This window comes from Lathamus discolor, chromosome Z (genome assembly GCF_037157495.1).
Source record: "Lathamus discolor isolate bLatDis1 chromosome Z, bLatDis1.hap1, whole genome shotgun sequence".
In the NCBI taxonomy this organism is placed as follows: domain Eukaryota; kingdom Metazoa; phylum Chordata; class Aves; order Psittaciformes; family Psittacidae; genus Lathamus; species Lathamus discolor.
Window position 1 is genome coordinate 17557679 of NC_088909.1, and position 23772 is coordinate 17581450.

Here is a 23772-nt window from a genome sequence, read left to right on the forward strand (position 1 = left end):
ATCCTCTATCAGTCTTTACAAAGAAATGTAGCTACATGGCTGTAGCTCCTCAAGTATCCCTTCCAGTAGACAATCTTAACAATATCCAAACACAGCTCTTTTCTTTGATAGCAAAACATGCAAAGAGGAAAAGCAAGCAACAGCAAAGAACAGAACTCCGTTTTAGCAGTAGAGCCACTACTGTCTCACAGTCAGGAGCCAGGCACCTCCAGAAAAGCTGTTTAACAAAAATCCTAGAAGTACTCCTCTGCCTCAGAATCCTCAGAACCTTTTTCTTCCTCATAAAACCTACACAGTCCTTAATTACAACTGCCCTAGAAATTATCCCAAATCAGTTCCCAACTCCAGCTACCTTTAAAGCCAGCACAGGAACAATAAACACAGATAAGCAGTCTTATAGTAAATAAATCTTTAAAAACATTTAGCAGCACAAAACTTCAAAGAGAATACTCACATCAAGCTCTACATTGACAGAAAAAAAATAAAAATCAAGTAATAGCATATCCATTCAATTTCTGTAGCTAGAAACAAACAGAAAAGAATTAAAAAGAGACACATTTTCAAAGGCTCTGACTAGCACATTCACTTTTAGCATCCTACTTACAAGCACAACTCAAAACACCCTGGTAACAGATCACTTAAGCCACTTCTAGCCTTCCTTCACGCTTCAGAAGCAGCATAACATCTCCAGTGTATTTTTCCTTTTATAAAACCTCTTACATATTATTTCTACAACTGTTAGTTTTCCTCCTTTTGTGAAAACTCCTCCTCATTCAACTACTCTGAAGAAAACTACGGCAAGGCTTCACTGTTGTCTTACATAATGCAATGACAGTAGGATGACCTTCAGTCCTGCACCCCCTCTAGTCATCAACACCTCTAACACTGGTCTTAAAGGGCTGTTTTCTTTAACACAAGTGCTTAAAGAAGTTCTGTATCACCTTTGCTCTTCAAACCTCATCTTTACAGACTTTAAAGTCCCATTTAGGGATCTCTTAAATCTCAGCACCCAGATTCACAAACTGGCCTCAGCCTATTGTGATACGAACTTCTGTTATTTTAAAAGACAATATAAAGACAAACCTTCACCAAAACCTAAAATCCAGCCAGCAATCCCCTGAGAAATACACTTTCAAAATTTCTTAATGAAAATAAGATTCCGTGAAAAAAAAACTTTTTCAGTTATGTGATTTTAAATGTTCTCTTTTCACACTGCCTATTTCATGACAGATGTCATTTTAATGCTTTCAATATAGTTTTATCTGTCAACAATGTACTTGTAGCTGTCATTGTGGCAAGCAGGCAATCAAATTACAGGTGTAGGTGTTTCAGGAAACACCAGCAGAAGCAGTTTTAGAAATCAGCATTTTGATGCCCTAACTGCAGGTTTACTCAATTTACACCAACAGTATCCAGCTGCCAGGGACACTTTAAGGACATCTCATCCTGCAAGTAAAACATTCCACCTGCCAAGAGATTTCCATCTGACCAAGTAGATTACTTGCACATTTAATTAGCACTCGGATTTTTATTTGTAGTTGTTTATCACAATATAAAAGGTTTCTATTCAGAATTCCAGTATCTCTAATCTTTATACTGGGATGCAATTGTGCCCACAGAGTCAAACAAATTAAAATTTGTCCTAATCTAAAAGGATTTATAACCCTACCCTTGTTTACACCTACCTCTGCTAGGCCATGACAGCAACCATCTGCTTCCTTGCACTTACTTTGCATCTGCATCTGTAGTGTTTCACATCTGCAGGTGTACAGCATAGCTACTCTTTGCAGGAGTTCCAGTGTATATTCCAGATCAAACCAGCCTACAAACTGCCAGCCAACAGCTGACAACAAGCGAAGCTTACCAATTTGGGAACCTACAACTTTGAATATATTCAGAGCTAAACCACATGAGCTTCCCTCACCTTGCAGATTTGTTACTGCCTCCAGAAGTCATACAGCAAAAGTATTTTGTTCCCTATTGATGCTGCATATCGCAGAGGCAATGCACCAAGCACAGAAACACCTCAGCAAGGGTTCGGTTTGCATGGCACTACAAGTCTTCACCTGCACCACAGATTCCTACCAGGCTTTTAGAATGTATCTACAAAGACAGAGTTGCTCTAATAGCAGCAATCTGTGCAGACAGCTGCTCTTTGGTTTCCCAAGCCCCACAGAGCAGCTACTGAGAAGGATCAAAGCAGTCACTGTGGCAACAGTGGAATCTAAGCAGCTGATTCAGTTGCACATGAACTTTATTGCTCTCCACAACTACCTAAAAAGAGGTGATGGTCAGTCTCTTGTCCAAGTAACAAGTGGTGGGACAAGAGGAAATGGCCTTAAGTTTCAGCAGGGGAGGTTTAGACTGGATATCGGGAAAAACTTCTCCACCAAAAAGGTTGTCAATCACTGGAATAGGCTGCCCAGGGAAGGGGTGGAGTCAACACCCCTGGAGTTACTTAAAAGATGTGTAGATGTAGACCTTAATGACATCCTTCAGTGGTGGACTTGGCAGTGTGGGGGTAAGGGTTGTACTCGATGATCTTAAAAGTCTTTTTCAACCTTAATGCTTCTATGAGTCATTCCAGTCCTGACCTCAATACCCCTGCAGCAACTTTCATGGATAACCAAAGCACAGGAAATGAGGCAAGTGCAACCACTGTTTTCCTCTGTTGTCTTTTCTTGGAAAATTTTGCCCCATGCTTACAGAAGGATACAGGATGAGTGCTCTTGTTTTGAGTACACAGAAGTTCTTCCTCCATAGACTACAATGTGTTAGAAGGCACACATATTGTCAGTCCTAAGGCAGAATAAATTGCTATAGTGCCGTGGGAGTGAAGAACATAAAAATGCATGTGTTCTAACTCTGTTGCGCATGGGACATCTGAAGAAAGATATTTATGGAAAGTAAGAGAGGGGAGGAACAAAGTATTCTGCCTCTCTTACTAAACCCAGTATTTTAGAAAAGTCATCTGTATACCATGATGGATCAAAGCAATGTAATTACATTGTGAGGCAGCAGAGCTGAGAAAACAAAGATCTCATAAAATGTGTAAAACATACTACAATTACAATTGTTTGAAACAATAGTAGGATTTTGGGGTCAGTGGCAGAAGTTTTGATGGAAAGAAAATTCAACACTGCAAAAGCTATCACTGAAACTGATGCAATATTGACACATTTAAAAAATGAAGCCCCAAACAAAAAACAATTTTATACATTTAACCAACCTGTTTGTATTCTAAAGTCTAAGAGGATCCCTCCAGACATTAAGCATTCATGAGATTCAATGTCCTTTTGAGCAATGGAATGACCAGTCACGTGATCCTATTTTCAGCCATTCATGTGATATATCATTCTGAGCTTGTGCTCTCAACTTATGACACTGGCATTCATACATCTACAGCTGAGAGCCCTTCACAATGTTACAACAGTGTTGATAGCATTATTAGGGAAGTATTACAATTGGCGGGCTAATTCTAATCAAACGGTGATGGTGGCCTTTTTTCCATAAAAGCAGTTACTACTTTTTCTGTGGAGGTTGGAGGAGTAGAGACATATGTGTTTTCCTCTAAAAACCACTAGGATGGGAGGAAAAAAAAAAAACCCACCCCAAAAAAAACACACCACCACAGAACACCACAGGTACGTTCATTTTCTGAATTTGTTCTCAGTTATTAGTGAAAGATTGGTAAAATAAAAAAAAAAAAAGTGAAAGTCCATTGGACTGGCTAAAAGAATACAGGAACTTTGCCATAACTGTTAACAGCAGACTTTCAGAACAAGTTTTAGCCATGAAAGAGTTAAGGAGAAAGACAAAAGTGCTACAAATCTAAAACATTCAGCTAGCCTACTTAAAGGCTTGCCTTCAGAACTAAGGTGGAGTTAAGTATCTACTTTGTGCTTGCACCTACAACAGCTCAGTTGAGCCATTTAGAAATCCTGAAATCAATTAATGTATTACAATATACAATTAAGCATACAAGATCAGAGCATTATAGTTAGGCTTGGAAAGGACCTTAAGATCATCTAGTTCCAACCCCCATGCCATACCCAAGAAGTTTAATATTGCTTAAAATGACAAATTCTTATGTTAAATGGTATGCAAAATATAGAAGCAACAGGTTGATAGAAGTATATCCTTAGCTCCCGGCTAGCCAACTACAGCAGGAAGCCTTAGGATGGGATTTCTCATTGCTGCTGTGCATACAGTCCTCCCAGGCACAATATCCAAGCGTAGGGAACTCTGGGTGGGAATCCTCTCATGTTCCTGGAATTCTAATTTAGTCCTTAGGTCAGCTCAGCAAGAGCTATGTAACTTCTAACCTACAAAACTTTTTCTATTTAAATGTAATTACAGATAAAACTGCATGCAAGCCCCTTCAGTGATGCTCTTTGCAACCAAGCTAGGAATTGCTTCCTCCAGCCTTCTGCTGTGGTCTGACACAGGAAACTTCGTAGCTCAGTAATTTTAACATAAGTTAACTCGGAGAGTATGAATGTAAAGTTCCGCGTGCGGCTACTTCTAAATTTCTACCTTAAAAATCAACAGTTGGCATCTAAAGCACTTTGCTTTATATGAGGAAAAACAAAAACATGCAAAAGCAAAGGGAACACTTCTAGTTAACTTTGTGGGAATCTGTGCTCCCTGTAAAAATAGTCAAGCGATCCACTGGGAAATGGCTTCACACGGAGTGCCCGAGGCTAGGCTCGCCCTGCCTGGTGTCCACTTCTATTTACCTCTGAAAGGCGGCTTTCCTCTTTGCTCACCCTGCTAGCACTTGGGCTGCAATGCAACATCTGGTGATGCCACCCACAGGTCAACTGAGTAACTGAGCTGCTGACCCCAGGGGCTCTCCCCCTTCGCTCACAAGCTGTATCTCGGTGGAGGTCCTACACGAACGCCGGAAGTTTTATTGTAATAAAGGGAACCGCCGCGGCGGGAGCTCTTCTCCTTCTCTTCCCGTGAGGCAGCTCCGCTCCTGGAACCGCGGCCCCGGCGGCGAAGCGGGCTGGGCTGTGCCGTGCCGTGCCCTGCCGAGCCGAGCCGTGCCCCGCGGCGCCGGGCCTCCCGCCACGCTGCTCCTGAGGAAACCGCCCACGGCGGCTGCGCCAGCGCCTCGCGGAAGCGTGCTGGAGATCCCAGAGAATCCCGGCTTCCCCCCACCGCGCCGGGCAGCGCCGCGGCGGCCTGCCCAGCATCCCGGGCCTGGCCTCCGCTGCAGCCTTCGGAGTAAACGCGGCCGGGATTGGCTTCTACCGGCGCGGGGGGCCATATTGGATAGGCTCGGCTGGCCCTGCCGCGCATACACACGCATCCCACTTCAGCGGCTGCCCCCTCCCGCGGGGCCTGCGGCGGGCGGTGGAGGTGCCTCGGAAGGAAAGCCGCCCGCCGCCGCTTGCCCTGCCCGCCCGCCGCGCACGCTCCCCCAGCGCACGCCCCTTCCCCCGCTCGCGGCCTCACCCCGCCCTCCCGTTCCCCGCTCCACGCCGCCGCGCTGCCTCCCTGCCCGAGGCGTCGTGTCAGCGCGCGGTGGCGGCCAATCAGCGCGGGGGTGGCAGATATGCAAATGCGCCCCCCAGCCCGTGCCCGCGGGTGCGCTGGGGTCGCGGTGCGGCGCGCGTGAAACTTCGCCCGCGGCCCGGCCGCCCCTCCCGCCCGGCGCGGCCCGCCCTGGCCCGCTGCGCAGTGGGCGGCGGGGGAGGAGAGCCCGGCACGCCGCGCCGCCCTCGCCCGCAACGCCGCCGCCCGCCTCTCCCGGCCTGCGCCAGCCGCCTTGCCACCCGGTAAGTGCCGCCCGCGGCCGGCGGCTCCCCGGGCGGCCGGCGGGGGGAATCCCCTGAAGGGGGAGGGGAAGCCGCCGCCGCCTCAGAGCAGCCGCGCCTGCCGGAGGCCGCCCGGCGGGGAGCTGTCAGGCGCGGGGCATCTCCTCCTCCTCCTCCTCCCCTCCGCCCCCCTCTCCTCCCCCCCGCGCGTGTGCCTCCTGCCGGGCAGCGCCGGCGGCCCCGGGCGGTGCTGCTGCTGCCGCTGCGTAATGGCGAACCCGGCGGTGAGTACGTGCGGAGGGACGGGCTGCTCCCCGCTACCCCCGGAGCAGGCCGCGCCTCAGGTGCCCAAGGCACCGGCTGGCCTCGGCGCCCCGTCAGCCACCCGCCGCCCCTCCTCCCGCCGGGGCGCTGCGCGGCGCGGCCTGCTTGCAGCACGGGCTCTCCCCGCCGCCGCGCCTCGACTTGCTTCCGCCCCTCGCCGGCACCGGCGGTGGAGCCGGCAGGCTCGGGGCTGCTCGCCGGCCCCTCTCACCTCTCCGGCGGAGGTGGGAGGAGGAAGGACGAGGGTGGGAGGCGGCGGCTAGGCGAGCTTCTCTGGGGCGGCGGGGGTGCAGCAGGGCAGAATGGGGCGGGCGGGGGCTCCTGGCGATGCGGTTCCCGGCCCCCCGGCCCGGCAGTAAGGCTGAGGTGGTGGCGCGGGGCCCGCGGGCGAAGGGGCGGGCGGGGCAAAGTTTGGAGGGGGGGGATCGGGCCTTTCCCAGGTAGTGGGAAGGGGTAGAGGCTGGATGTCGTGACCCCGGCCTCCTTCAGGTAAGATGGCAGGGAGAAGGAAAGAGGGCTGGTCTCCTCAGGGAAGTCAGAGAAAGAGCTTGCATGTCTCTCTGTCCCCCAGCGAGGAGGTGGCAGTGGGAGGAAGGGTTTGGGTGGAGGAACGTAGAGCCAAGAATATGCCTAGCCACCTTATGTCCTTAAGGAAGGGGGCTGCGTGGCAGGGAGGGGAGGTGGCACCCTCCCAGGCAGGCAAGTGGGAATGGTTCCTCACTACGCAAGATAGTAGAGGTGGGCAGAGGGAGGAATTAAAATAATTTCCCAGGGCAAGTGAAGCAGAAGGAAGAAGAGGAGCCGAGTTTGGCAGCCCACTGTCATGGATCTGTGACAGCAGAAAACGTGGGAGCCCAGGAAAGGAATATAGAAGGGGAGGATTGGCACTGGGTGAGGTGTGTCCAGGAGAAGTGGAGATGGATGGGCGTGCAGTCTGCTGTTCTGGGCTGGAAGATTTTTGGGGTGAGGAGAACCGGTGGCACATGGCTGCAGATCATTGCTGAATGGGTGGAGGCTTAAACAGGGACTTGGCTGTGAAAGAGCAAGGTGGGAATTTATGGACCAGCATTTTCCAGATAGGGGCTGCAAGCTGATGTTCTTTGGGGATGACAGGGAGACGATTTTGAGGCTAGTTTGGTACTGTGTAATGCTGGGTGGTTAGATGGCATGTGTCTTTATTTTAGTGAAGTGGAGAAATTATGCTGTTTCCTGCTGAGGCTTAGAGCAGTGAAATGGTAAAACTGCTTTATTGCCTCTTCACACACAAATTTTTGTGAACAGGGATAAAAAACAAGCTAAGAGTTTGGAATTCTCTCATTTGACATCACGGTTGACACATGCACTTTGAGTTCATAAAAGATAGTTTGCACTCCTCACTGATTTTGTAATGTAAGTGCCTTGAATATTTAGCAACTACAAGCTTCCTTCAGTTCATGAAAGTTGTTTAACTTCATCAGTGTGAGAAAACATGGCTCAGTCTCTGTCCTTTATGTAGAAGAGATCTGAACCCCTAAGTCTTGCAGTAAATGCTCGTGGAGGGCAAAGTAACAGTCTGTGTAAAGGGGTAAGATTCCCAGCTCTTCTCTTGTGTATCTTTTGAGACTGTAAGAAGCAGACGTAAGACGTGATTCTCCTCTTTCAGGAAAACTAGGCCCATCAGTCGTAATAGCAATCTGCACCTGTTTTTATACCTGTATCATTTGACACCATCAAGTTCTCAGTTGGCACGTGTGACCTGAAATAATTATTTCACCTTGTTTTACATGTAATATTTATATGCAATTATGAATATGTATAGTTTTCAAGACAGAATATCTACATTCAGTCATCTTTGAGCAGTATCTGGATTTTTAGCCTGGCTCCAAGTTTCAGTTGGTGCATAGATCAACTTTTTGTTAGTTTATGTCACAAGATGGATATTTTAAAATTAGTAATTATTCCTATCTTGCACTTTGTTAGCTGTTAAAGAAAGGGTAGCAATTAGTTTGGTTTTACATACTCACAAACTTTTTACACACACCCAACCCCTCACACCACCAGCTAATAATGACTTTTTCATTGTTCCTGCATCTGATGAGGCAGATGAGGCTTCAGAAATACCCGCAGACTTCAGTACCCAGTTGTTGTAAACCAGAAAGCAAAAATTAATGTACGTATTCCTGAAGGCTGCCAATTCAGGGATCCATGTGCCAGGCCTTATGTGTAAATCAGTGCCACACAGAGAAGTTGGTGGGTAGTAAGGTAGGATGTGAACTTCAGGTATCAACAGCTTTGTGGTTACTGCCCATTATGAACTCTTTAACCTTAAAGTAAATACTAAGTAGCTTTCTCTTTTTATTCCTCCGTTGGTGAGTAAGCATTTATAAAATGATAAGGGCAAGCACACAGGTAGTTACAAGGACTCTGTGCTGGTTTTTGTTGTGCTGACTTACCCGTTTCTGTTTAATCAAATAGTTCTTTTTCTAAGAATTTATGCTGCTCTTCATGATAAAGATGTATTAGCTTATTTCAATCTGCGTAAAGCTGTCATTCTTACTGTAAAAAAAAGTGGAATTTTAAGTCTTGCAATTTTTCAAGAATTTTGAGGAATCTCAGCACTTACTCATTTCATATGAGCTGTTGGTGCTAAGTGCTCCTGAAGATTAGTCCAAGAATTCAGTCATGGAGAAATGTTGGTGAAAGTACAGTGTGTTTTTTAAAAGGTATTTTTAGTGGTGTTATCTAAAAGATGTATGACATGAACCACTAAGAGACTATAGAGGCCCTAAACCAGGCATTTGCTCTCATAAAAGCAAACAAACAAATTAGTGATGCAGACAGATTAAACCAAAAAGATTGACATGCTGCTTGAAAATTTCCTTTTTTGTGCAACCCATAAAGTAAATAACTACAGTTTCATTCTTCCTTGCTTTATAGGGATAGTTGTAGGAATATGTATTTTTCTGGAGTATGTTGCGATTTTACAATACAAGTTTTCCTTATACATGCCCTTCAGACCCTTCAAAAGTACAGCTAAGCTGGACAATTATATATTTTATGGGTGAGGGTTCCTTAGAGTACATTTTCTTTTCTTTTGTATCAGCCTTGTAGAAATAGGCTTCACTGTCTTTCTTTGATACTTTTCATGCAATTTAGGGTGAGGGTAAGTTGAATCTGATGGAGCCAAATGGCGTGATCCTATTCATCATTGGATTGCAGTATTCTAATTTTTTCCACCTTATATATGTACTAAATTCTCAGTAATATTTGATACTTAGGTTCACAGATCATCCGGTTGGAATATTTTTCTGTGTTTAACTGAAATCTGGTGACCCATAGCACTCTCTTTCTATTCTAACTAAAAAACTTCTGTGTATACTTTAATTTCTTTCACTGGCTTATCTATATTTGTCCTTTTAATGGTGTTGATTCCATCAAACTACAGGGCTGTGAGCTTAATGAACACTTGAAATCTCACATTTACTTGGGCTCACGTACTCTAATCCTATTTTCTGGTGTTCTTCCTGTATATAAAAAAGGTGTTTCAGGAATGCCAGGTATCTGCATACACAGAAAGGAGTGATGTAGAAACCATCTGGTCGTTTAGTCTTAACATTCAAGGACTAATAATTAGCAGTATTGGAAATATTTTAGGATATTACTGAAGTATTCTCCTTCAGCAGGGAAACTATGACACTGAGTAGTTCTTCTGCTGATAAAACAACCACCAGAAAGAGTTTGCAGCTCTTGCTTTGGCTGAAGTAGTTTCAGGATTCTCATATTTTATCCGTCTGGCCAGTTCATAAATGAGAGGGCATGTTGGCCAAAAGTCAAACACACTGAACATGTGACTTTCTTATTTACAACAGTGCAGGGAGGAGATTTTTTTTTTTTTTTTTAAGCTGTGAGGGTTTTTTTTCTGAAGTATTACACAAAAAAAGTATGATGTGGTTTGCAGTGATCATGTTTTTGGGCAACTGCAGTGTTGGAAACTTGAAGGAGACCAGCTCTAAATCAAAGACTTTAACAATGTGGCTGGTGAAGCTGTCTTGACTTCAAAAGCATTAGCATCCTAGTAGAATTTTCAAAACGTATGCATAGGAGTATTCAGGTGGATACACACCTACATCTTAGAATGAGCTCTAGTGGTCAAATAAAACGCTTATTTTTGCCAGCACCTTCGAACTGAGTTCCTCTTTCAGGGCTGCCTTTACATTATGTTGACTTACTAAACTGCAACAAAAGTTACGAGGCAGGAAGCTTTTTTTTCTTTAACTTGGAATTCAGCAGAAATATATTGGTATTATATGGCATCTGTCAGGGAGCAAATGTGTTGAGATCTTCAGCTTCATTCATACAGATTACCAGATACCAAATATTGACGTCTTTGGGCCATCAGTGTACATGCATCTTTCTTTCTGAAGATACATGGTTTTGTTCTGCTCGCAGGCAGGGTATGTCACAAAATGACCACATACTAGCTGTATTATACACAGTTTGTAAAACAAGCACACCGAAGCAAACAGGCACACTAACACAAATCAGGTGTGTATCTCTGTATATACAGTAAATAAGTACAGTGAAACAAAGCAGCAGTCTCTATATGGAGAGGGTAAAATACAGAGGAAAATTAGCAATGCATCAAATCATTACTGCGTTAGAGAAAACAGAGATTACGAAGAAATATATGACCAAATACTACAGAATCATCATCCAGGCCCACACTTCAAGCTAGGAAGTCCAGTTGCAGCCGATGCCACGAGCCTCAGGTAATTAAGAAAATTCCTATGCGATGTATCCACCCATAGGTGAGGCTTTGGTTTTGGCCACAAGAGGGTCTTAGAAAAATAGCGGGCTTTATGCCAGCCCTGTAATTGTTTATTCGTGGGGCCTTGCAGTTTCTCATGATCTTGCTATTGTCCATGCCGAGAGCATGGCGTCCTAGTGCAGCCAAGTATGAAGGTCATGGAACAGCTGCACACCTGTGTTTTCTTACCTCTCTCCAACAGTCACAATGAACATAAACATATATACTCTACCAAATACACTTTGACAAAAAATATACTTTGTCTCTCAGTCATGAGCGGGAATCAGCTAGTCAGCTAGGTTCCCATCCACTACATAAATCAACAGTTAAAATTCACCGCAAAAATGTTCCATTTTTTTCTGAAACAAATAGTAATTTTTACCTTGTTCTTTATCTGAGTCATATCAGAAAATGTAACTGGTTACCAGATTGTTCCCTTCTGCAATGCATTCTTGGGCTCTTTTCCTTATGTTGCATGAGCAGTATTAAAAGATTGGTTCACTCTTTTATGGCGGTCACTAAAATTCAGGAATTCCTTTAAAATTTATTGTGCAAATGGCTTTCAAAGAGTAAATAATTGTACTTCATGCCCTAATGAAGAGATTTTAAAGTTTCAGAAAGAGTACATATGTATAATGGCAAGCAAATCTACCCATCTGATATTCCTTATGTTAGAGGAAATCTTGGAATTAAATAGGGTATATTTTTGTTTTCAGTTACCCTGTAGTAAAGCCATTGTAATTAGAGGCTTCCACCAACATCGAGAACAATGGTAGGTAAGACAAGGGGCCTGATGCCATATGATATTGCTGGTTTCAGCATGTAGGATTTGAGTGTGTTTTTGCTGTTTGCTTGGTTTTACTTGTTTTCAAAAGCTAGACTAAAATTTAGCTTCAGAGCCAGTTTTTAGGTAAGTTTTCAAGATACCTACTTCATAGATAGCCCTTGAGGGAACTTAGTATTTTCTGTTTGGCTGGGCAAGTTTTTTAAAAGTCCACTTTATTTGGTTTCCTGATTTATGAAGAGTATATTGAACAAATCACAAGCGCAGAGTGTCTTGCTTATCATGTGCTTGGTAGGAAAGTTTTGGAGAAACTTTTGATATCAAATCTCCTTAGAACAGAAATAGGTTGGGGGTTTTTTTCAAGAGAAAAATTGTATGCACCTTTCTCTGAAAGGTATAGACTTCTGTTGATGAAATACCTTGTGCCAGCTAATCTGGTATGGAGTGGGAAGTCTGAACCTGCTCCATTCGGTGGAGTACCATCCTGGTATCCTGATTGTGTCAAGACTCGAAGCTGTGCTCCTTTTTTCACAGAGAAGACTGCTACCTGTGAGTGTCACGTCTTCACAACTGATAGTCTGAACTCCTAGATCATAGTCCCTAAGCATCTATAAAATAGGCATGAGCCTTTGCATTGCTCTAGTTGATACTTCCAGATTATAAATTTGCAGTAGTTCACAAAGATGCTTACCAGACTAGAACATGAGTATTATTGGAAGTTGTGTATTATCAGATTGTGAATTCAAAGTCTTTTGGCTCAGATGTTTTGTAATGAAATCTTGGTTTAGGCCACATGTGAAAATGGGGTGGGTTTTTTTTCTAGTTTTCAGTGCAGATGTTTCTCTGCATCTTAAAATGGCAGTTTAGTTCCTCAGGAAAGATACCAGAATTCAGAAACATGTTTGGTAAGACTAATTTAAGGTGTAGTGCTGAAATTTATGACAAAAGTATGGAAACTCTTAACGCTTGCATCAGAAATATGAAGAGCACTTGGAGGATTTTCTTTTTAAAATTACAAGTAAGCTTTTCTGCCTGTCTTTGTAGTGACCAGAAGTAAACTCTAAGTTACAGATACAAATGCACTGAATATGTTATTCTAACTCTTGACAACTGAAGAGAGTAAAAAGAGGCGTTCATATTCTGTACAGTTGGCTTTAAAGGTATACAAAGCCGGGAAAACAACAGTGGGAAATTTTGGTACGTGTATAAGAAAAATAATCAGAAACTCACTGAAGTCCTGAAATCTGCGAAAGTCTTTACAGATACACTTTGAAGAAGTAAAATAGCAATAATATTGAAAGAGCAGAACAAACTTGTACTTGGAAGTATAGCTTCCTTCAGTATTCTTGTGACCACTCCCCTGAACTTCTTAACAGTTACTTTCACTAGAACAAACTGACCTGGGGATAAACTTCGTTCTTTTCAGAAAGATTTTCCAAACTTTTGTAATCTTTGTAGATCACCATCAAATGTAGCAAATTGAGAGGTTCTCATTCTCTGTATTATTATTTTCATTGTAATTAACACCCACAAAAATAGAATGTATGTACACACCTCATCCATTTTAATGAACAGTCTTACGGGTTGGTTTGATGAAACAAGAGGAAGGGTTAAAATTAAAATGAGAATGCACGTTACGTGTCTTGTTCTGCAGGCTGTGCTTTGAGGGCAATAACCTTTGGCAGAGAGGTGAAGAAGGTAGTTGAAAATAATAACTTCTCAAACTGATGCTGTTAAGTTTTCTAAGGGTACTTGAAAACACTGAAGACATAAAAGCACATAAGGATTTTGTACAAAACTAATATTTTTTTTTTTTTTTAATAAATGTGCATGATGTTTTTAAAAATAGAAATTGGGATAAAGTGGCTATTCTAAATAAATTGAACGTAATAGTTTGTTTCCTAATTTTTTTATTAACACTAAAAAATATAAACTTGCCCTATAAAGTACCAAAGTTTTCATTTTAGTGTCCAAAATGAGAAAGATTGCTATTGTTCAGAATTTTTTATTGATAATAGCAATTCTTTAGAATCCATCAAGAATGCAAGGAAATCCATGTGCATTTAGGGAAATGTGTATTTTTCATGAAGCATTTTAAGAAGATACTATATTAGTTAGGCTGTGGAAAATAAGTTTTAAAAACTTTTCTAAGCTTATTATGTGACCAGATGTACTTCTAACAAATTTAGTTCTGGTTCTGTTTAATAAAGGATAAGCTTTGTTGTGTATCAGTGAGTTTTACCAATTCAAGGTTTAAAAGCAAGAATCAAGACTCTCTTCCAAAGAAGGACAAATACAGAACATTTTTCAAACATACTGCATTCACATGCCATATAGCTTATTTGAGAACCTGTGGGTATAGATCCCATTTTGCTTCATGAGAAAGCTTTAAGTTCCTTCTGTGTGGATTTCTCTTTGGCACTTAATACAATCATCAGTGATTCTTCTGCTGTCTGAAGTACTTTGTGTGTTTTACATTTAGAATAATGCGTTGTTGATCTGGTGAATGTCTGTTTAGTTATATATGGGTGGGGTTTTTTTTCTTCTTTACAACAGGTATTTGCAAACTTATAGGTACTCCACAATTGTCTCCGTATTGGAAGCAAGTATACACTGTCCTAAAGAGTAAGAAACTTACTTTTCCTCTTTATTTTGAGGATTCACAAAGGTACAGTTGAGAAAGGATCCAAAATAGCTGTGTTTTGGATAGCCAGGAACTTCAGGTAGTGTTTCTATTATATGGTAGCTACAGAGGAACTATGTTTCTTTTTTTATTGTTGAACACTCACAGCTAGGATAAATTACTTGACTGCAAGTTTTCAAATATTCTGTTTAATTCAGTATTGATTTTGTTTAGTTTTTTTCTCAAAGTTAAATCTTGGAATGCCTCTATTGAGTAAATATATATATATTATAAAAAAACGTGTATGCTATGATTTTGTTTAGTCAGCAAGGAACTTTTAAATAAACAGAAGTGTAGGAATTAAAAATATTGAAATGCTGCATAAAACCTGACAGTTAAATAATTTCAAAGTTGATTCTAATTTCTGGGTGTGAAGAGGACTTTTGCATGGTGGGAGCTCTATTTGCGTGATAGGAGTTCAGTATAGAAAAAAAAGAGCAAATAGAGGAAATTTTCTGGCTGTTCTGGTACAAAATTCATATCACTTCACATAGTATTAGCACCTTTCACCTAAGTATGTGTTTGGGTACATGCTTATTTTTTATGAATTTTAGAAAGAAATCTCTGCATAGTATTTCAGTGTCCCTGTTAATGCAGAGCAGAGGCATTTTAGTTTAGCAGTCGTTGTATAATAAGTCTTGGAAGTTATCTGAATAATAAAATTAGAATAAATGCAATAATTTATGTACAAAATTAGTACCAAAAATTTTTTTACTGAAACATTGCAAGTTTTTGATAGCTGTTATAACCAGTTTATATCTTTGACAGATGTTACAACATTGTCTCAAAGATGTGAGAAGAAATAATGTTTGTGTTAAAATCTGCTGCTTAATGCAGTGGGATTGAGTGCGCCCTCAGCAAGTTTGCCGATGACACCAAGCTGTGTGGTTCGGTTGATCCGCTGGAGGGAAGGAATGCCATCCAGAGGGACCTTGACACGCTTGTAAGGTGGGCTGATGCCAGCCTTATGGAGTTCAGCCATGCCAAGTGCAAGGTCATATACCTGGGTCAGAGCAATCCCAGGCACAGCTACCGGTTGGGCAGAGAAGAGATTCAGAGCAGCCCTGCGGAGAAGGACTTGGGGGTGTTGGTCGATGGGAAAATGAACATGAGCCAGCTTCAGTGTGTTCTTGCAGCCCAGAAAGCCAACCGTATCCTGGGCTGCATCAAAAGGAGGGTGACCAGCAGGTCGAAGCAGGTGATCCTGCCCCTCTACTCTGCTCTTGTGAGACCTCACCTGGAGTATTGTGTGCAGTTCTGGTGTCCTCAACATAAAAAGGACATGGAACTGTTGGAACAAGTGCAGAGGAGGGCCATGAGGATGATCAGGGGACTGGAGCACCTCCCGTATGAAGATAGGCTGAGGAAGTTGGGGCTGTTCAGCCTGGAGAAGAGAAGGCTGCGTGGAGACCTCATAGCAGCCTTCCAGTATCTGAAGGGGGCCTATAGGGATGCTGGGGAGGGACTCTTCGTCAGGGACTGTGGTGACAGGACAAGGGGTAACGGTTTAAAACCTAAACAGGGGAAGTTTAGATTGGATATAAGGAAGAAACTCTTTCCTGTTAGGGTGGTGAGGCACTGGAATCGGTTGCCCAGGGAAGTTGTAAATGCTCCATCCCTGGCGGTGTTCAAGGCCAGGCTGGACAGAGCCTTGGGTGACATGGTTTAGTGTGAGGAGTCCCTGCTCATGGCGTGGGGGTTGGAACTAGATGATCTTAAGGTCCTTTCCAACCCTAACTATTTTATGATTTTATTCTATATCCCATCCTATATTTTAATAAAGGTTGAATTGTATGAATAGTCTTGGAAAGATGTTGAAGAGCTTGTCATTAATAAACTCTAGTTAGAGGGAAATCTTTATTGGCATTGGAGGATGCTCTGTGTCTTCGAGAGAAAGATGATATTTTTGAAAGGGTAGCATAATTTTGGAATAACACTGGAATAGAATGTCTGTCTTTTGGTGTTAGAGGGAGGTTTTGTTTGCTTTGAGGCTTTTATACACAGGCCCAAGAAGCCTTTAGTTTTGCATCATGCACGTTTTCCCTTAAACTGTATAATGCTTTGAAGACATTTTTCTCTGACTACTCTTATGGCAAGGAGTAGGATAAAACTGGTCATACAAGTATGTTCCTGTCCTGGGTTCAGCAGTAGCAGTTATTTTTCTCCTTCTTAGTAGCACTGGTGCAGTGCTGTGTTTTGAATTTTGGCCTGGGAGCAGAGCTGATAACACAAATGTTTTAGTCTGACCAAAGACTTTGTGAGCCTCATGCTCTGCCAGGGAGGAGGGAAAGCCGGGAGGAAGCAGAGACAGGACACCTGAGCCAAACTAACCAAAGAGGTATTCCATACCACAGCACGTCATGCCCAGGATGTAACCGAGAGTTACCCCGGAAGGGCTGGGACTGCAGGGTTGGAGGAGGTATCGGTTGGTGCTCAGTTGGGGGGAGGGGTGTGAGTTATCAGTCGGCTGGTGTTGAGGTGTTGTATTCTTTCCTCTTGTTATTTCCTTTATCATTATTATTGGTGGTAGCAGTAGTGATTTGTGTTATACCTTAGTTACTAAACTCTTCTTATCTCAATCCATGGGAGTTGCATTCTTTTCAATTCTCCTCTCCGTCCCTCCAGGAGTAGAGGGAGGGAGAGAAGTGGAGTGGGGGAGTGAGTGGATGAGCTTTGTGGTTGGGTTTAAACCACGACAGTTCCCTAGAAGAGCACAGTCAGTTCCTATTGGCCAGTACATCTGTCAGTATGTAAAAGTGTATTGCTGCTAAAATATATTTACAGAGCTTTTTGGATTGACAGGTTTAAACTTAAACTCAAAACATTTAGTTTTGGTCTTTATTTTGTCTTAAAGATGCCCTGAAACTTTCAGCTTTCTGGCACAGACTACCCTTCAGCCTGAGAGGTTTGTGAGATTGGGTTGTTTTTCAGTGGTCCTACAAAATCAGCATTTCACTTGGCTATTTGTCACACATTTATAATGTCATGGCTGCTACTGATTGTATATTCTGGTGTTCTTGTTTTTATGGTATCAGATTTTTGAGTTTAAAGTATTGCATGTACACTCCTGAAGTTGGTTATTGTGTGACTTGTTTTACCATGTTTCATTTTCAGGTCTCTGATGATGCGATATCCATCTGGATTTAAAGCACATCTCTGAGCTTCTTAATTCTTCATTAAAGAGATGTGTCCTTTATTCATGGGTAAGGTCATTTTTTACGTGTCTTTGACCCTTTAAATATCTTGTGATACAGTTTAACTTAGAAGATTTCAGCAATTTATTTTTATGTTTTATAGGTTAATCAGGTTCTTCTATAGTATAGGGTTCTTTAGATGCTTGTAGTAGCTCTTAATTTTGACCCAAGCTTATTATTAAACTTTGTAATTCATGTATCTTAAGTATCAAGGTTGTAACTATATAGCTCTATCTTTTAGTATTACAGATCAAGAAACAGCATGGTTGTACACATAGGTAGATCATTTAAATATTGGTCTGTGGTTTGAGTTTCCTTTTCTGATATATACAAGAGTTCCATAGGCTTAATTGTGCATCTCATAATATTATCTTTTGAATTAGGAGTTTTGGGAACAAAGAAACTCTGTTGTGCAAAGCAACAAAAGATGAGGATGTTAATTTTGTGCAGTTAAGCACTTTCCTCAAGAATATAAACTATATTTTCTCTGAAGCAACTTTGTGGTATTACACACCCCCAACTCAACCACAAATATCTTGCTAGTAGAAAATAGGGATTTTTCTAAATGCTGCTTGTATTCTTAATTTTTGTAGGTCTCTAAATAAATCAGCTAAGATTACAATAAATTCTGTAATGTACTAAGTTGTGTGTTCTGTCCATATGTTACGCACTGCTTGCTGAAATATTATTCTGAAACTTTGAATTTACCTTGAGTTGAAAATGAATGTTAAAATGGATCTCTTTAAAGAAGTATAGTAAATGGCCCAAACATATGCTCTGGGACTTCCTGGTACTGTGCTGTTTTATACAGAGAGTTCTGTGATAGACTTTCTCTTTGGTGTAGTTTTGCTCTGTTCAGCCTTAAACAAAGCTGTTCTCAATAAAGAAGCTGTCCCATTCAGAGCGAAGGCAAATATCTTTCGGAAAGATAGAAATTAGCCTTTAGTTGAAGATGGATTTTCTTTCCAAGTGCAGTGTCGTTTGTCATTGAACTTCTGTGAATGACCATAACAATTGGCAATTACTGATTTTTTAAATTATTTTTTGGGGTTTTTTTCTTCCATAAACATATAGTATCAATTTCCCAGAGTGTACCTGCAAGAAAAGAGGAGAGGTGGTAGTGTGTGTCTGGGGAGTAGAGGGGGAGAAACAGTTAGTTGAGTACAGTAACTGTTCAGTGTGTGTAAAACCAGTGTAGGTATGTATGAGAAGACACTACTCTGAATTACTAGTTTGAACTTGAACTACAAGCTTGAACTACAAGCTTGAGCTACAAGCCAGTTTGCTCTGGTTTTTGTGCTCTTACTCAGAGCTGGAACTGTAGCCATGGGCTGGAACCTAGTCCTGAGAATTTAAGACCATCAGTTTCAAATACTTCTCTTGCTCATCCTCATATCAAAATACAAGGTACTTGAGTTCTGCATGTTTAGGATGATGTCGGTTAGCTCTCTAGCATGATAAAATTTTAAACAAAAATGGTACGTGTAGAGTATGATTTTACTAAAGGGATGGCTCATCATTCAAAAATAATTATACATGCATAGTAATGAAAAGCAATTTTAAAATAACAGTGCATATTTAATGGATATGTATTTTTTGTTTAATGAGACAGATTATGCAAACAAGTTTTCCTCTAATTTTAGTGATACTAATAAGAGCAGGCACATCTTTTCAACCCATATTAGTTATAGGTACCATGGCACTCTTGCCCATAGACTTACTCCTTTCTGTTAGGGAATAAAAGAGTTAATCTGTTCCGAATGTCATAATGTTCTTTTTTTTTCAATCTTCTATATTTCTTGGATTTTGAGAAAATTGTGCTATCCCTCTCTGAATTTTAAATGTAACATGTACACTGATCTTTTTAGTAGAGTATCCTTTATATTGGCACATCAGTGGAAAGTAACTCTGTATTATTTAATTTACTGCAGCTTTTGAACTCTGCCAGAGCTTTAGTTATGACTAAATCTGGCGAATAGCGATAGTGTTATTGTCTTTCATTTTTAATTCTGGGGGAAAGAATGTCTATCGTTTCTGAATATTATGCAGAAGTGATCAATTTTTTGAGTATCTGGTTTTTAACATGCTGTATTGAGTGTTAGCTCCTGAGTATTCTGTCTGCTAGTAGGCGGGCAGATCTTACAAAGCCACAAACCTATCATACTTCAGTATGCTACACTGAACTTAGCAAATGCTTTCAGTCTCGTTGGGAGATCTCTTGTTTGGAAGCAAGTCTGTTACCTGGTTGCATTGCTTTCCCCACAAAACAAATAAGAAAACATGAGAAACCCCAAATACTTCGCATAAAATGCATACTGCTCCCTAGTATTTGTGTTTACCCCTTTTGTGTCCTTTACCTGTAGTCTGGATTTCTGTTATGTCGTGTTGTTATGACTTCAGTTTTAATTCCTTCTGTCTACCAACTTACCCCTGCCTTCTTTCTGAGGTAGTTTCTAATATTTATCTAGTTGGCCATTCTTTCAAATTATTTTGTGCAAAATGGCCACCAAGGTCACTGACTTTCCCTCATCTATGACACTGTCACGTGTCAGTCACGTGGAGTGATACTCAAGTCTATAAAAGTGTGAAACTGTGGTAGTATTCTGAATTGTTACCTAACTTACTTGCTTATAGCAGTAATTTGTTTTCTGTTGTCACTTCATCAGATGTAATCAACAGTGCAGTTAGTGAAGTAAAACACATCAGTAGTTTTTATTATCTTGTATTTTACTGCTACTCACAATTTTTTGAAAACAAAGTTGGCTGATTTTGTTCCATTTTATTTTCTTGTGTTCATTCTTTTTTTTTGATATATTATGTAAAATCTTTCTTTTCTTTTCTCTGGTCTTCAAATGTTGTGCTGTTCATTTCTGCTCTTGCTTGTGTCTAGCTGCAGGTGTGTCTTTTTACAGCTCAGATCTACTGCCTGCTAATGTGTGTGGTATAAAAGGAGATCATGTCTTTGAGACTTTCCCGCTCTTTCTTCTTGGTGTTTCCTTCTGACAAGAATAGTTATTATTAAACTCTGATGACAAATTAAATGTAAAAAGTTTCTTTTTTTCTTCCTTTTTTTTTCCTTTTTTGTTCTTGTTCCCCTTTGCAAGGAGTTGCATTAACTTGAAAGCTCAGTTTCCTAACCTGCCTGGTGTTCATTCATTCTTGTTGTGTACACACTTAAGGGAAAGAATCAAACTGGGATGAGTGTAGCCAGTTTCATCAGTTCTAAGTGGTTTTGAATAAGCAAAGTTCCAAAAATATCTTAATGCATTGATTTTTATTCTGTTTGTACTTGAAAATATGGGTTTAGACCATAGAATGTCTGTGTTGGGTTTTTTTTAATGAAAAATATGGGTTGAGCAGAAATTAGTTTTTTTCTTTTTCATTCTCTTGGACTTACTTATTTTAATGCCATTTCTCCTGTTCTAGCACTTTGCTTTAAATCTTCAATTTAAAATAGATGTCTTAATGTTAAGAGCAAGCAGATTAAAGAAAGGAGAGGTGTTGTCCTGGGTTCATTAGTAACAGTTACTTTTCTCCTTTGTAGTAGCTGGTGTAGTAGTGCTGTGTTTTCAGCTTTAGTCTGAGAATACTGCTAGTAACGCACTAATGTCTTAGTTGTTGCTCATTATTGCTTATTCTGATCAAGGACTTTTCAGTCTCTCCTCCCCTGCCAGTGAGGAGGGGCATAAGAAGCCAGGAGGGAGCAGAGGCAGAACACCTGACCCAAAGTAGCCAAAGAGGTATTCCATACCACAGCACGTCATGCCCAGTATATAAACTGAGGGGAGTTACCCAGAAAGCCAGATTGCTGCTCAGGTCAGGCTGGTATCGGTCGTCAGGTGGTGAGGAATTGTATTGGGCATCACTGCTGTTTATTGGTTCTTATTTTTTCCCTTTCCTTTTTAGCTTTATATTCTCTCACCTTGTTAATTCCCTTATTCGTAGTAGTAGTAGTTTTGTGTTGCACTTTAGTTATTGCACTGTTCTGATCTCAGCTCGTGAGGTTTGAATATTCTTTTGGTTCTCTTCCCCATCCTGCTGGGGGTGTGGGGGGAGTGTAAGCAAGCAGCTGTGTGGTTCTGAGTTACCGGCTGGGCTGAAACCACTGCAGGTGTTCAGTTTAATGAAGAGTGACCAGATCAAGAAAATCCGAGAGCTGGGTGGTGTTTCTGTTCTCATTCAAGTATGTTTGCAAAGTAACATAATACTTGGAGAAAATGCTGTGTTTTGTGTGACATATCAAACGATACAGTTGGCAATCTGAAAAAACTTGCTCTTTAAATTCTGCTGCTTTAGCATGTCTGAAGATGGCAAACCTTGAAATGTTTCAGGTTAACTTGGAGGGTATTGTTGATGTTTGCTGGTAAGTAATTTTAGAAAAATAAAAAAAAAAAGATTTTTTTTGTTTGGTTTGAGTTGGTTGATTTTTTTTCTGCCAATAGTGAGTCTAGTGTATGATTTTTACATAGTTGTTACACTGTAGTTACTGTGTAGCAGTTCCTGGTGGTTAGTTGCCCATGTAAAATCAGCTTGACTGGTGTGAAGTTCAGAGTTTAAAATACTAAGAGAGAAACTAAATACTAGTAAGAAACATTGCTGAATGCCTCTTGGTCCTGTTATATGTAAAACCCAAAACAAAACCCACTGCAGAAAATTCTAAATTTACCAAATGTCCTAGAGTTATTGGATATTGTTGAAGCAATTCTAGAAGGTAGGGAGTACTACCTTTTTTAATTCCAGTACAACCACCACAGTCTTTGTATTGCTTCATTAGGTTGTCCCCTCTGTTGTGGTGCCCATTTTATGTCCTAGACTTAGTCCAAGCGATTTTTAGACATTGATACTGTAGAAGGATCTCACTAACTTCAAGCTGGGTAAAGATAAATATTATATCAGTATACAATAGTGGTAGAGAATTTAGACATGCAAAGTATTAGAATTAGTTTATTTTTATATGAGAAGTCTAATTTCATCACAAATTCTCAATGCAAAAGGGCACAAATGTCAAGTTGTATTTGCCATGAGAAATAGAATTCCCATTCTGATTAAAATGCCACTTCATTTGGAGCTTCCATGAAACTAGCACTATAAAACACTGGCTGCCATTGCACTGTTAAACTTGTAGCTCTCGAGTAGATGAAAGTGTTCCAAATGTTTATTTGCTTGAATGTTTTTCTACTGTCTGAAGGTAAAAGCATGTCCAAAGTTTGAATTGGTACCACAGATCAGTTTGGGGAAGGAGAAGGCTGGATAAAACTGTGTTAAAATACAGTTGTAGCTGCCATCATTTTCTGTATAAGTAGCAGTAATTAAGTTGGATATGAGGAGGTAGGTTTAGGTTTTGGTTTTGTTTTCTTGAGGGGTGCTTTTTTTTTTGTGGTTTGGTGTTTTTGGCGGGGAGGGTGTTGTTTTGAGTTTTTTATTTCTTTTTTTCTTAAAGGAAGGGACAGAAAATAATATGTATGTTTCAGTCAAGTTCAGAAATGAATCACAGTCTGCCTTCATATGCCATCACAGTTTCCAGGCTGAGCATCTAACGTTTTCATGTTCAGGTATAGCAGAGAGAAATAATAAAGCATAATTGCTCAATGAATTTGGAAAATGAGTGTGTGAAAGTCTAGCTTCTCCAAATCAAATCTCCTTGTATTTCCAAGTTACACTTTTCTTTGGGCTGAAAATATGTCATGGATTTTGTAAACACTAGAGTAAAATACTAGGGGTAAAAGTACTTCTCTGGACAAAAAAGCAAGGTGTCTTTGTGGCAGTTATGCTCAGGCTATCGACAGTGGTATCCTTTCAAAAAGAGGCTTGGGTTGTTTAAGCTTTCTTCTTAACAAATTTGTGTTGGTATACTTAGGAAGTTTATCATGTCTCTAGCTTTCAGATTTCTCAGTTTACAAGTTCATCTGTGCTGGGATTATTGAAGTGAAGCTGAGATCTTCAGGTTATATTTCCTTTTTAAACCTAATAAGATTTATAAAGCCTTTGCATTTTAATAAGAGGGTCTCTTATTTCGTGCCTTTTTTTTTCCTTATGCTGAAATTAAGTAGGAAAAACAAAGGCGAAAAGTGCTTCTTGGATTTTGAGCAAGGCAGCAAATTCCTGTGAGGCTCAGAGTTACCGTTCCATGACTGCAGTGATAACAGCTGTTATATGTGGGTTTTTTCCCATTTCTTTATTGTAGAGGTACACAGTCAAATATGAAGAGGTTCTCTAGTATGTGTTTTTCAGTAAAG

The 23772-nt window shown here is 41.0% G+C and overlaps 1 protein-coding gene across 3 annotated transcripts in view; it reads left to right on the forward strand.

Annotated features, from left to right (window-relative positions):
- The first annotated feature begins 5711 nt into the window (after window positions 1–5711).
- CHD9 (chromodomain helicase DNA binding protein 9) overlaps window positions 5712–23772 on the forward strand; it is a 101595-nt gene continuing 83534 nt past the window's right edge. For all 3 annotated transcript variants that reach the window (XM_065661312.1, XM_065661314.1, XM_065661313.1), the window contains exons 1-2: window positions 5712–5786; window positions 17457–17545. The gene's annotated coding sequence lies outside the window, so the exon portion shown is untranslated. The remainder of the gene's footprint in view (window positions 5787–17456; window positions 17546–23772) is intronic.